Raw genomic sequence first — 13,858 nt, forward strand, 5'->3', positions numbered from 1 at the left:
GATTCGGCCAGCAGATTGAGTATACTGTCTGTACTCGTACATACAGTGAGCATAGCAGACCGAACCTCGACCGGCCTTGAGCTAGTTGCGTAACTGGCTTGTAGTCTATATGTCAAAGCCTTTTTGGAGTGTTTCCCAGAGGGAGTGCTCCAAAAGCAATGCATCAAGCATTGTGTTAGTGATATTATGAGATAATTTTGTTCCAATACAATAATAAAGAACGAAAGTAAGTACATGTTATAAAAAAATCATTAAAAGTAGTTGTAAATGCTAAAACAGTTTAGAATTTAGACTAGTTAAGACTCGGCGCTCCCAGGCCAGCGTGAGTCTAGAAACTCCAGCGAGATGGAAGGGATACATCTTCCATCTCAACCTGGATTCTTCTTCTTCTGCATCCTCCAATTACAGTAGTTGTTCATGATTCTTGCAGACTGGACTATGCAGACTGGATTCGACCGCTTGCAGTTAATTTTTGTAGGCAAAGGACCTAAATGTTACCCACCTGCGTTTTACTTTAGGTGGTTCGGATTTACCACCAAATAAAGAAAGCAGAGCAAACTGCCCAAAGGCATGCAATCTGATGGAATTCGACGGAAAACACCATGTTTACCTTTTAATTGATTTAATTAATCTATTTTTGTTATCTTTCGCATGAGTGGGCTTACAACCTCTGAGACAGGAGCTGAGGAACGGGGGGGGGGGGTTGGCTGCACCCCCACGTGCGTGAGAACTACATGTGTTAATTCGTAAATGACGCAATTAAAATTTCATTGCAAACAATTTCCCTTTAGTTGTCTTTATGTCAAGTGATGAGGCAGAAATGTAATTTACAAGAATATTAATTCCATATCACTTGGATTGTCGATCCCAGGTCCCGTATGTCAAGTATCGTGAGCCAGAATGACTTACAGCAAATCAAACTTAGAATACGCCCTCTACGTGAAAGTGTTTGTTTTCGAGGAGTCAGCCTATCAATGTCTTCAAACACGAAGTTTCCGTGTATGTTTTATCTCAGTACATTTCGACAACATACAGGTACATGTTATGTGTAAACACCAATACGAATACAAATCTGGAGTTGAGCGCCATTGAATCATGGTAACCATATTATCTCAGCCAACCATTTTTAGCGTTATGTCATCCCTTACATCAGCGCTCCTATTCGAAATGTTGGTGTACGCCAATAATGTCAATACAAATGTGTATACTTGCTTCTAATCAAATTAGGCGATATTTTGGAACTCACCTGATAACTCTTCAATGAATATTGCTAGGCATTGCACTTTAAGATTGGGAAGTCAAAAATTTGGTAACTTAACTCAGAAAGATATTGCATAAGATTTAACTACGAAATTGTGTCGACTATATCGTCATGTTCATGGCCCATCCCTAACATCTGTATTAGGAAAATATATATATTTTAATCTAAATCTGCAAAAACCCGTCCAAATATTATGAAAGTTTTAAATCTCATATTAGGCGGAGGGGGAGCTCTTTGACGCCGCTAGAAGCGGTAAGACCACCCACCCCCCCCCCCTTTTGAAAAGAAAAGAAGCTAACAAAAAAAAAGGAAGATTTAGTGATTCGCAGTCACCACCTAAGAACAGATGTTCAGTGCTGTACAAACATTAAAAAAACCACTACAAATAGACTTTGTTTACCCAAGGCAAATCATAATGTCCGTCCGTACTCGCCTGATCGAAGTTAATTAACCCTCACCATGGAGCTACAAACTCCATGTCCTTACACACATCACAGCATCAACATGCAATGGGAATACCAATAATAAATGGTAACAGCGGGATGTCCTCTGATAAGTGATCGGCAACGTGGACTGGGATCTTGTGAATATGTGTGCTTCAGCCGAACCGTTTGCACAGTTATTTTCTTTACCGGATCAAGGAGAAAAATCGTCAAATATGTCACATCTGTTGGAAAATCGATGGTGATGTCTGGATGGCGTTCACTCCGTAATGTTAAAAGGAGCACTGCAAAAAGGTCGGTGTTAAATATGAAACACCGAGCTGGTGTTAAATTTTCGGTGCTCATTTTGTGGTGTTAGATCAGCATCTCCGGGTGTCACTTCAAAATATAAAATTGTCATTTGAATAGTTTCTTAGTTACTTTTCTTCTCGTTGATTTTGAACTTCAACAAGACGATAAAGTACTCGATTAAAAAAAAAAGTGTAAACACATTTACACCACAGTAACACCAGTTGGTGTGGTCTCCTATTGAATCTAGACTGGTGTTATAACATTGAGATTAACACTAGTAACATCAAATAAACACCATGCGGTGTCATTTTTGAATTAACACCAGCGCAGAGTCAAAAACATCACCAGGTACAGTGTCAAATTAACACCACGAATTGACAGGTGAACTTTTCAACACCAGCACAACATACTTTCTACACCCGTGGGTGTGGTCCGCTATTGACACTTGATCGGTGTTTGATTTAACATCCAAGGTGTTAAATCTAACACCGCTGTTTTTGCAGTGAGGGAATATAGCGGGGGTAGTTTTCACTCTACTGATTTAAATAAAAATACAGCGAAACGTTTTCAATCGCTGATTTTTCCTCTACGCAGTCGTTGATTTCACTCTTTTCAAAATGATCAGAAAGGGAATCGATCACATTACCATGCCGTGCTCTTTACCAAAACTTGTTATCAACGTAACGAGACAGCGATTTATTGTTTCAAATAACACGAATTGGCGAGTGTCCCGAAGGAAAACACAAAATTGAATTTTCAAGGAAGCGGTTCCTGTTTCCACAAAAATAATTGTGACACGAATCGAATCTCACAGAGTGGGAACAATCATACATCCGATCGCAATAGTGAACTCATTTTGCACTGCTGGCTGCAAATATAATAGCATGCGATCGGTGCAGACATTTGAGAAGACAGGTCACATGTAGGCATAGTTTTGTCTTTTTGTCGTGAGAAAACTATAATAGGGATGCATGAGCCTGAAAGGGAACTCCAGATCATTTTCGTGCTGACTGAAATAATAATTAAAAAAAAAACGGAATAGTCCAAATCACACTCTTTTTTTTTTATTAGACAAGATGATCTCATCGCTTTGGGTCTCAACCTTTGGTTTTTATTTATACAAAGGTACGATATTTCTAATTAAATGGTTTCGGAATATTGTTTTATAGTTCTAGATCATATTCCCAGGTAATTTGACGCGAAGAATATAGAATATCAATCATTACTATCGTTCTTTAACCCTTTATGTAATTTGAGTGTTGTTTGGCACAGAAAACTCCATAGTGTTATACACACACTGTTCAAAGTCCCTGGCACAGAAACGGTCAAGTTATGAGGAAATTCTGACTGAAGACGATGGCGAACATTACATTATCTCACTTGAAGAAGATAATGGTGCCTACATTTATCATAGTTTAAAGGCATAATTTACCATTGGCAGATGAAACAAAAACCCAGCATTAATCCTTCAAAATTGTTCTACAATGTGAGTTATTGATAGAAACAGGCAATGTAAAAATTTGAACCAGTATAATTAATGTTATAGCATTGTTAATATACAAAATGTGAACAATAGTTATAATAAAAATGTTTCCAGACTATAAAAACCGTCCACAGTTATACAGAAAAATAGTGACATAATCTTCTTATATTTTAGAATTTATTGCAAAAATGATTATGGTAGGATGTTTGTGATACAACTGACCTACACTATGCATAAAAAGTGATATCTTGATTTTTTTTAAATCACTGCTCCCAAGGGTTAACAGGACCTTTAAAAGTCCCTTTAGAATACTAAACTTATTCATATTTTATGAAATTTTTATTTTAATCACAGAGGTGAAATACTCAAACCTTGACCATGGCTGATTGAGTGAGCTGCATCTTTTCTTCTTTTTTTTTCCGACGGCGCAGTCACCATAAAGTTTCCATATTTTTCCACTAATAATTTATATTCTTTCTGGTCAGTTTATTCTGTCTTTATTTGTTACATATTTTTATAGTTTACAATCCATTCATTTATTTTACTAGCATCATTGCTTTTCATGACAGCCCATGTCAAATTTTCGCATTCAGTTTCAGAGCCAGACCACATGGCAAATTCAGTTTTCAGTTTCAGTTTATTTATTGCTTCCAATCATAAAAACAATGTTAAAGAAACTGGCAAATACAACACGAGTTAATGATAATATTACACAGGCAATGGCAGGTGTACATGTATAGATTATGCTGCAACGGGAGCTAGAAATCTAGGAAGTCAAGAAACTTATAAATAATGATAGTAATGAAATATTTGTTTAGAATCAACATTTTAGAAGTCTTTCATGGGAGATTTGACAAATACTCTATTATTCCACATCAGAATAACACTTTATTTCAATGTCTATTATAAATAGGCTATTCAGTGTACTCCTCAGCAAAGTATAATGGAAATTAGTATGATTTGTTATGGCAGATGATGCATATTCTTAGTGCTTTCTTGTGAAATTTCTTGAGCTCCAGATTGACATTACAATATCGAGGACACTTCAAAATCAAACAGCTTCTGATAATACATATTGCACGCAGTTAAGAGAAAGTGCCGATGTTTTGTCTATATGTTGTTTGTGGAATATAATCATTGCTCCTGCAAAGGCATGGTATCATTAAAAAATGGAAATCCAAACAGCTAACAGAGAAAAGGGTCGAGTCTATGACATTTATTACTTTTTTCATTCACATAACAAGAATGCAATATTTTCTTTGACAATAATATATTGAATTCGATATATCATGATTTACAATCAGAACATTATCTTTAAACGAACGCGACGAATCGACAACTTTTAAAAATTCTTCATTTAGGCCTACTTCTGCTTAAAGGCTTATACCAAAATTATGTTCATAATTATGATATCAGCAGAGAGAACAAGATTGAAAACCTGACAAACAGAGCAATGATCGTTAATATACATAAGAAATACAGGAGAGGAATAAGAAATAGGAGAGGATCCGGTGAAAAGCCATGAGGAGTCCCTATAATGAATAATTTATGATACAAACAATATGACATTAGATTTATATCGATCGTATAAACAATCTTTGAATTATTCCCAAGAGGTATACCACGTAAGCATAAATGAATTTTGTTAAGACAATGTAAGAAGAATATCACGACTAATTGAATCATTAATTGCTCTTGATGAATAAACAAACCAGATGGAAAAAAAAAATCTACTGCTAATGTATGCAAGCAATCCTCCAAATCATTCAGGATACGACTTTGAAGGTTGCTCAAGACATTTTCACAAGGAACTTTCTCCAATTTTAAGGCATACTGAAATTATTTGAAAGATTACTGTTTTTATAATTATGTTTTGAATCCCGATGCTAATCAATTTCTTGAGCATCTGGGGATAGAACAACGAGGGAGTAATAGCATACTTCGAAAAAAAGAGAGTCACCTCATATGAATATGAGCGTATAACTTTTATTTTGAAATTCTTATGTACCTTTACTGTCTAAAAGAAAGGCTGTTTATTTATACACAAATGATTTAATTTGAAATACATATTATGATTTATAACACATTGACTTATTCATTTCATTCATTCATTTATTTTTCATTTCCAACAGAAACATATGAACATATTACAGAAATTGAATACATAGATTTCATCATAAAATTGTAAGTATACGAAAATGTTGGAAATGGGGAGGAATGCTAAAAAGCTTTGCATCAACGACTGTGCTTTTATATAAACTGAGTTATTCGGAAAATCGGAATTGCGATGTCACTTGCTGGATTTGAGACAAAAATGATTTTCTCACAAAACCACTCGAGACACAAGCTAACATGACATTTCGGTTTCTACTCTTTTCAAATGTAAGGTTTCAAGCAATTTATAGTGAATTAGAATAAATGCATTAGCAAGTAGTTGCCTATTAGTCAACTTAATCACACCCTTACATGTAAAACGAAATGAATGAATGAATAAATGAATGAATGAATGAATGAATGAATGAATGAATTAATTAATTAATTGATTAATTAATTAATTAATTAATGCATATCATCTCATTCGTGATTTGACACATTTACCGAAGCCCCGAAGACCTGTGGAGTAAATAAGGTTAGGTAAGAAGTGCTTATAAGTCAATGAACTACACAGAGAAAGAAAGAGATATTTAGTGAGTTCAAAGTAAGAAATGGGATACTTTTGAATAGACGACATCATCACCTCATATAATTTGCATGAGAATAATATATACAGTGTACAATGTATGTGATGTTAACGAATAATACATTTTCCGCGAAAACAAGTAAAACTTTTGAATTCCATAACGTTCTTTAGATCTGATTTCGGTATAACTTCAACCACTTAGTTGTTTGCAAGCGCTCCATCGTCTAAAAGACCAGTTAGAAATAACTTCTAAAACGTGGAAGAGTACAATAGCGACTGGAACTTCAAATGAAACGAAACTCGGAAGCTCTGATAAATTTTCTAGTTTATTATCAAGACCGGACGGGAAATTGCTTCTTTAATGCATGGTATCATACAAAGGTTATCGACACATTGACCCCAAGTAAACTGGAGTAAAGTGAGATTGTTTACACGAGATGGCTGTATCCACAGCCAGAGGGGTGCTTCGTCATATTCTCTTAAAGGGGAAACGCCACACTGCGTTTAAAGGGATATCATTCCCCAAATATGGATTGTACACATCAGTGATGTTCGCGAAAGATTTGATAATCCATTCAATAGTTATGAACTTTTAAAGTTTCAGTCAAATCCATGAGAAGACTGTGGAATTCTTGTTGTCACACAGTAGGGCAACGATATAAAAGACTATAAAGAGAAATCAACATATTCATATATTTCTAGCAAAATAAAAGAGCACTTGCGAATAATATTACCCCCAAGGCTCCGGTCACAAGACCGGTTGCCGACCATTTTACGACCTCTGAAATCACTAATATGCAGTTAGTTGTCAGAGGTTGTACAGAGAGTTGTTGTTGCTTTTTAGTCGACAAAAATCGGTCTCCTGTTTTAGTCGGTTGGCGGTTTTCGATGCATGCCTCGAAACCCTTTTGTCGACCAAAAGATTTTTCTAGTCATCAACTGGTGCAAGAGTGCATCGTTCTCTATGGGGTCATCCTACGAGACTAACTGTCACACCCACGAGTCATACAGTTAGCTCTCGGGTTCCACATTTATGATTCGTGGGTGTCGGTCTCGTGACGTGCACCCGTTAGCTATACTTGATGGAAAAGCTATTAGGCCCTATGATTTTTTTTCCTAAATCATATTTTCTTAGATTTGACTGCGATTTACACTAAGTCACAGGTCACTGTGCTTAGAGTAACATAAGGCTATATACTTGAGAAATCTAAATATTACAGGGAATCGATTCGAAACGTTTTTGGTAACCTCTTTGATTGAAATGGTTATGAGGTTTAAGAGTAAAACAGATAACATCGTATGAAAGAAATGATATCTTGGATTTGATAGAAAAAACAAAACAGGAAAATCATCCTCCATCAGACGGTGAAAGATATATATATGCTAAGCCACCGCCGGATGTTTACACCATCGAGATCTTAAAATATCACGTCTTCTACCACCTATTATGTAGCTCCACGACCTAAGAGACAGATTTTCAGGCGATATTGGAGCAAATATTTGCATTCTTTGCTTCGTCATCGTGAATGAATTCGTTTCCATGGTAACTCCTCACGAGGATCCGAGACTCTTGTTCTGCATCCAGCGATGCGGACATGATTCTTAACCCGCATTCACAGTGACTTTCTGGAAGGATAAATGACGGTGTATGATCCGAATAGGGAGGGTATACAGAATTCTGAATTGTGAGGTATATGTTGCCACGATGATATTTTGCTTTATGTATGTAAGAAAAGGTTATAAATATATTTGGATGTTTGTTTTTTGTTTGTTTGCTTTTATTTCTGCATTCAATCAAATGCAATTTGAATGCAAACTTCAAAAAGTACAAAGACAAAGAATAACAAGTGCAGTGAAATAAATCGATAACAGTACATAAATAGATTCACATAGGTGATTGCATTGAGCAATGTTGATACACAGAAACGTGAAATAAAATATTATACAGTATTTTTCAGTAAACAACAGAGATAATTGAATGCAGGAGACCACCATCATAAGCGATTAAACTTGAAATGGATGGAGGCCTCATAAAATGACTATCCAACGACATAACTCTCTTGGAGGAAGGTGATCAGGTGAGTGCAGTGCAGTTGCAGGTGAGAGTGCAAGATGCAGTTGAAGGAAGAAAATAGAGATTGACAATAAGATGACAATCTATACTATAAATATTTGTTAGCTCAATTGGTTTGGAGAATATAATTGTATCAAATATCGTTTAAGTGAAGCTTTCAAAGAATAAATACTTGAACAAGACTTTATATTATCCGGGAGATTATTCCAAATATCCGGACCCGAATATCTTATAGATTTATGTGTCACTAATAATTTGGGATTCAGAAGGTGGAAATTTCTACATATACGAGTAGGGTACGAATGGACAGAAGTATTGAACCTAAACATGTTATCAAACGATGATGGAAGTTGATGATGTATATATTTGAACATAATTACTGCTACTTGAATAATATTCAAATCAAAAACCTTCAATGTTTTAAGCTCATGAAATAAAGAATCAGTATGAGCCAGAAAATGCGATCCTGTACAAATACGTATAACTTTCTTTTGTAATTTAAATATAGAATTTATTTTGGTAGAGCCGCAAGTACCCCATACAACATTGCAATAACTTATATATGGGAGAATTAAGGAATTATATAATAGAAATAAAGTTGAACGAGGAAGAAAGAACTTCAGCTTGGAAATTATCCCTATATTTCTAGAAATACACGTTGTAACATGATGTAAATGCTCATTCCAAGTCAAACTTTCATCTATATATACTCCTAGAAATTTTGAATTCATTTTCTTTTCTAATGGGATATCATCAATGTTAATATGTATCAACGTATCTTCATTATGAGAATGAAGTTTGAAATGAATAAAATGAGTCTTTTTTATATTCAAAGAAAGTTTATTAGACTTAAACCAATTTGATACTTTACTAATTTCAATATTTAAAGTGTCATTTAAAATCTTAAGATCTTTATGAGAATAAAATATATTCGTATCGTCAGCAAATAGAACAAAAGAGAGAAGAGAGGATGTATTTATAATATCATTAACATAAAGAAGGAATAATAATGGGCCTAGAATTGAGCCTTGAGGAACACCACATTTAATTAAAAGGGGGTCAGATTCACAACCATTAAAAATAACATATTGTCTTCTATTAGTTAGATAATCTTTAAGCCATAAATGTGCTTGTCCTCGAATACCATAATGACTAAGTTTCGTGAGTAAAATAGAATGATCAAGAGTATCGAATGCTTTACTCAAATCACAAAATATACCTGCAACATGTTCTTTGTTTGCAAAAGCACTCGTAATTTTGTCATAAATTTGTGTTAGTGCTAAATCAGTTGAATAATTTTTTCTGAAACCATATTGATTGGGAATAAGTAAATCATACTTATTAATAAATTTAAGAAGTCTATTATAAACAATTTTTTCTAAGATTTTGGATATACTAGGCAATAAAGAAATAGGACGATAATTGCTAATTTCATGAGGATCATCTTTTTTATGTACAGGATTAACTTTCGCTATTTTCAGCAGATCAGGGAAAATACCTTGTGATAAAGAAAGATTAAATACATAACTTAACGGTTCTGCGAGTGGATAAACTATTTCTTTCAATAACATCATACTTATTTTATCAGAGCCACAAGATTTAGAGCTATTTAAAGATTTAGTGATACTAATGATTTCACTGGGACTTGTTGGATTAAGATAAATAGACTCTTGATTTTGGTCAAAAAGATAATCTGTAAAATGAGCAGAAGTATTGCTAATTTTAGTAGCAAGTTCCGGACCGATATTAACGAAAAATGAGTTAAATGAATTAGCATACATATTGGGATCATTTATTTTAATACCGTTTAATGTGATATCATCCGTTGGCGGAGAATCAGGCTTTTTACCTAGGACCTCTTTAATAATTTTCCATGTTGCATTAATATTCGAAGAAACCTTTTTCATTATGTCAGAAAAATATAATCTGCGGGATAAACGAATCAATTTTGTCAATTTATTTCGATAAACTTTATACATATTCAAATTAAATTCAGTTGGGTTACGAATGTGTAACTTATACAAAAAATTACGAGTTTTTATGGATTTCAAAATACCTTTTGTAATCCAAGGATTTCTTGGTTTATTTCGGTTAATTTTTATTCTGCATAAAGGAATATTATTTTCATAATAATATAATAATTTATCATTAAACATTTATATGCCAAATTAACATTGTTAATACTATAAATATCTGTCCATTCCTCTAAAAATAAATTCTGTTTCAATAATTCCACATTACGTTTTGACTCTTTATAATACCATATTTTATCATGTAATTTATTACGACCCACTTTACATTCACAAATTGAAAATATTGGTAAATGATCAGAAACTTCAGAACATAATATACCCCCCATAATTGTATTATTATACACATTCGAAAATATATTATCAATCTGAGTTGACGAGTGTGGATTTATCCTGGTGGGTTTATTGATAATTGACATAAACCCATATGAATACATTAAATGCATAAAATTAAGGGAATTATTGTTATCGGATGTGGGCGAAAAGTTAATGTTGAAATCACCAAAAATAAAAACATGTTTACTTTCATTACCTATCTTATGGAGATATAAATCCAATTCATCACAAAATAATTCACAATTCAGATCAGGAGGTCGATAGATTAAACCTATAATAACATTTTTAGAGAGTGGGTTCTCAATTTCAATAAATAACGTTTCTGCATATCTTAACGTGATTTCAGAACGGATTTTGAACTGTAAATTTTGCGCAATATAAAACGCAACACCGCCACCCCTTTTTCCTTGACGATCAGCCCTAACTAATTTATGATTGGGTAAATTAAAGATATCTGGGGAGTTTTGATGTAACCAAGTTTCACTTATTCCAATAACAGAAAATTCAAACTTGTTTAAAGAGTGCAAAAGATTTTCCAAATATTCAAAATTTTTATTCAAACTCCTAGAGTTTATATGAAGAAGTGAAATATTATCTGAACTATACGATACAATATCATTGAATTCAAGGGGTGTGTAATATTTACTGTCGCGCACAGGCATAACGTCATCAGGAATATCGGGGGTATTCATATGTGACGCCATTCTGTAATACAGAAATGTAAATTACCGGAGATTTGAGAGACAACAACTGCATAGGTGCTAATGTGCATTTTGCAAGTGCATACTACTGTGCAGGTGTGTGTACAAAGTGCAAATGTGTGTGGGGTTTCAATATACAATACAAAATTTGGTACAATTAGACCCATCTTGGTCACACTTACAATAATTACTAGTACGCAATTACAACAGATCACCAGGGGATAGCCGGACCACTCAGTATAAAGGTGTTGTGCTTTAAAACACGTACAGACAGAGAATTCAAGGACCGTGACAATTGCTCAGTTAAAGTTCAGGGAGACTTTCCCGTATTCAGGGGGGGGGGGGGGAGGGGAGTAAAGGGGAGTAAACAGTAAAGGTTCATTTCTTGCAACATCTGTATTGGCTATTGAATGTGGGACTTTTAACCATGCACCCATTAACACACGTATCAGAGGATGTTATGGGAAATTTTAAATAAAAAAAAAAGAATGATGATACGTTGGTTACTGAAGTTGTAATAATAGTGGTAGTGGAAAATGATGCTTAAATCAATTGTCGTTATAATAGTAGATAGTAATGAAGACCAAGCATTCGTGATTGTCTTTAGAAGTCTGTATTTCTTATTCAGTGCACTCCCGTTTTAACGAACACACTTTATCTCTTTTATAACGAAATTCCGGATACAATGAAGTAAATATTCAGGTGCCCAAATTATCAGCTACATTTACGTACTTATTGGATATAACGAAAGAAAACTTCTGGTCCCGAGGACTTCGTTATAACGGAAGTCGACTGTATTAGCAACTTTATGTTGAGATTTATGTGGCTTCCATAAAAACAGGGCACAGGATCCCTAAGCACAGGGTATACGTCTTGGGGTCATGCAGGAATTTCGCAAACATATAACTTGATTAGGTTCAATTTCATGACGAGCTGATCGAAGGAGCAGAAAGGGGCTACTGTTGTGATTCTGATTTGAGATAAGAGCTAAGATCAAAACACGTTCATGTGCACACACTCAAAATCTAATATTGCATGTAGGCCTATGTAGGCCCTTATGTTTGTGTGTGGATAGGTATATATGTATACTCTCTAAAAAGTCGAGTGAAAATATTCACTCTTGAAGGAGTGAATACAAAAAAGAGTGAATATAGAGTGAAATTGGAGTGAATCTTTAGTGAAAATGTTCATTTTCACTCATTTTGGAGTGACCTCAGGGATCACTCGAAGATTTTGGAGTGATCCCTGAGGTCACTCTAAAACGAGTGAAAATGAACATTTTCACTCAAAATTCACTCCATTTTCACTCTAAATACACTCTTTTTTGTATTCACTCCTGTCTATTCAAGAGTGAATATTTTCACTCGATTTCTTTTAGAGAGTATATAAGTGTGAAAGGTGTGTTTTCAGTTGCTAAACCCCTGGGCCGTCGCATCTTAGTAGTGTGTAGGTGAGAATAAAGAGGAGGCGGTAGACGTAGCTTTTGAATCCTCACAATTTGATTTTACTTCTCGAGCTTTCGGGCTCTGCCCTTTATCAAGACTGAGGACAAATAGGACAAATAATATATAACATGGATATCATATACAAAAAAAAATAATAATGATGATCAAGACAATAGTGAAAATAATAACGACAATGAAAGAGGCAGAGATAGCAGAAAATAACAACACTAATAGGAGTGTATATACGCGTCAATCTTACATAATATAACATACATACATAAAATCACAAACAAGCATACATATAAACACGTACAAACATGTATAACTAAACATCTGCGCACACACATGTACATAGATGCAAATATGTACGCACATACACACTTGCAAGTCTCCACACACATGTGAAGACAGGCAACCATATAAACAATAACGACAATTAATAAAAATCATAATAGTAATTAAATTGAGGAGTGTATGTATAAACTGAACATAGGCACAAAAAAAAAGAGAGCACATGAGTAGCATTCTTAACCAGAAACATATGTATAATAGTGTAGTGTTTGACAGCATTCACGGGTACAGGAAGTTTCGGTTTCCCGCAACCGGTTGCCAAAATTGATTGCCGGCTGGCAACCAGCACTAATGTCAACTGTGCATCTCACATTGTACGTATCTATAGATTTTGTTTTTCCCTTCCTTTTTACCTATATATATATATATATATATATATATATATATATATAGCAATAATAAAGTCACAACAGAGGAATGCAGGAAATGCATTAATAGCCAATCTTGATTTAATGAATAATCCGAATTTTCGAGGATCCTTCCTCTTCATCAGGGATGACAGTGCGAATTTTCACAATGATTATTTAGAATAATAATAAAAAAATAATAATAATAATCTAATAATAATCTAATAATAATTATAATAATAATGATAATCTCTTAATAATCATTGTGAAAATTCGCACTGTCATCCCTGATGAAGAGGAAGGATCCTCGAAAATTCGGATTATTCATTAAATCAAGATTGGCTATTAATGTATTTCTTGCATTCCTCTGTTGTGAATTTATTATTGCTATTTCTACTACTGCCAATACGCGGAAC

Source organism: Diadema setosum, chromosome 13 (genome assembly GCF_964275005.1).
Source record: "Diadema setosum chromosome 13, eeDiaSeto1, whole genome shotgun sequence".
NCBI classification, from domain to species: domain Eukaryota; kingdom Metazoa; phylum Echinodermata; class Echinoidea; order Diadematoida; family Diadematidae; genus Diadema; species Diadema setosum.